Source organism: Empidonax traillii, unplaced genomic scaffold (genome assembly GCF_003031625.1).
Source record: "Empidonax traillii isolate 1590-97213 ecotype Southwest subspecies unplaced genomic scaffold, ASM303162v1 scaffold153:size895095, whole genome shotgun sequence".
In the NCBI taxonomy this organism is placed as follows: Eukaryota; Metazoa; Chordata; class Aves; order Passeriformes; family Tyrannidae; genus Empidonax; species Empidonax traillii.
Genome location: NW_020955346.1, coordinates 30271 through 32592, shown reverse-complemented (window position 1 = coordinate 32592; position 2322 = coordinate 30271).

The window sequence follows — 2322 nt, the reverse complement described above, 5'->3', positions numbered from 1 at the left end:
GTGGAGATGGGATAATGCTCTGAAAATATGCATCTCATCTTAAATAGCATTACATCACTCAGCTATTTATTACTGATTTTATTACTGCCTTTATTACTGCCACTGATACTACTTGACTGTCATTGGAGAAAAATGTATACCGGTCTGTAATACACATGTAACAGAGAAAAAAAAAAAAAAAAAAGGTTTGTTTTCCCCAGACAGCTACTGTATTTCACATTTTAAAAGACTTCATGGGCAGAGTCTAGAGTCTTGCAAAGTATCTGCTGTAATCTTTCCCAGCATGGTTCAACAACTGCTAAAATAAACTGGTACAATCCAGCACTTCTCTTAAGTTCAGAGGCAAGTAGCAAAGCTGCCTTGTGTTTTTTCATGAGGGGTGCAAGCTAACAGTTTAGAAAACAGCAGCAGCTGGTGGGTCCATTTCCCAGGGAGCTCTAATTTGCTACACAAGTCGATGAAGATCTTGATCCTTGAGCTTGCTTTTAGGAAAAAGCAGGAGCATATACAACAAGTATGTACACGGACAATCTGGTTTCTCTTAAGAAAAGTGGTGTGCTGTTAGCACAGGTGTGCTTATGTTAAGAGGTGTGCTGTTAGCACAGAGTATTTTTCCACTGATGAAACATTGATTTTAATCCTGCAAAAATAGGAAAAAATGAGGATGCAGTCTAAAAGTACAGTTCCCACAGCAAGCACTTGGGCTTTGACCAGCAGGGCTGATTTTGGTTTTCTGCAGCCATTCAAAAGCTACAAAAACCCCAAGCCACTTTATTTGTGGAGTTTCTAAATTTGCATCTCAGGGCTGTAAGTTCTCATAATTGGCTGATCCCCTGTACTTTCCCACCTGTCCCTGAGCATCTGCTCCTCTTTTAACTCCCTTCTCTTTCTCACATTTGTGTTATGGCTACTGACAGTGCTGGTGGTGTGCAGGAGTGGAAGCCTAACCAATTCTGACTTTCAAGCCTCCGTTTCAGCATTGTGCAGACTGGATCAGTGCTCTGCTGAATCACTCATTAGTACAAATTCGACTTGAATTTGTAGATGTAGGCTGTGACTGCTCATCATCAGGACACATGAGGAGGGATCTGCATTGGTTTCATGTTTAATATCAACCTTCCTCCCAGGAGCAGGATGGTGACAATCTGACTCAGGTGGCAAAGCCTGCTTGTACGAAGTTAACTTTTTCTTAACCAGTTGAGCAACTTTACATCAAACTAATGCTTGCTCTTGAACCAGCTACAGGAGCCCCAAGGCAGACTCACTATGCTGCATGAACTGAAAGAGACATCCCTGCGGCTCTCACCCCACCCAACCCACCGCACAGGTCCTCCAAGTGGTTAAAATCGCTCTCCGTGTGTGCCGCTGGAGCACAGCCTCGCCTGCGGATTTCCCTGAGAACCACGCACTGCACTGGGAAAGGAGAGGAACAAGAACAGGGCAATCCTCAATCCCTCAGACAGACCGACCCCTTTCTGGGCTGTTTTGGTGACAGCTGGCACAGATCGCTTCCCCAGGAAGCGGCTAAGGTTCCGTGTGTTGAAATTTTTTTTTTTTCCATTTTCATTGTGTGGTGGGAGTGAAAGTGGTGGCATTTGGCAGCTACTTTCCATCAACACTATTGTTATTCCCTGGCAGTAGGGATTTGTTTTCCATCAGGTGTAATGCAAAGGCGTTGTCCCCTTTGGGAAGAATACAGACTTAAAGAGACCCAGGGGGAAATACTTCCAAGTGCCATGCACAACATTCCTCTTAAGATTTCCTGGATGTGGTAACACTTCTTAACAAAACAATGTGTTAGCACACTACGTACATTTTGCTAAGCTGCTGCCCACGTTTCAAAGAAATCATTAATCCTGATGTTCAGATGTTACTGAAGAGGAAGACTTCTGAAGAGCTCTTCAGAAGTCCCATCCTTAGACTTTGTGCAGCACTCAAAAACTGAATCATGTTTAAATCCCAAACTTTCTAGAAATAAAGAAGTGCTTATGCTATTATATACTTTACAAAACAATGATACACTATAATTTAATTTTGTGAGGACAGCAAAACTGTGTTAGCACCTTATAAGTTTAAGCACTGTTCTTCCTGTTTGGGGCTAGTACCGCTCAGTTCCTCAGGTCTTAAGTCCTTACTGCAAAAAGCCTCTTTATTCCCAGTTCCAGTTGCTAGATTGTGTGGTTTTCACGTAATGCTGTTGGAATTGAGGTTGCTAAATGAGGACCAGAAGGCTGAAGCTAAGCAGATAAATTCTAATTTCTAATTACCTCACCATAAATGGGGTTCCCAAAGAATCCTTCTACCCCATTTTCAGACAAAATA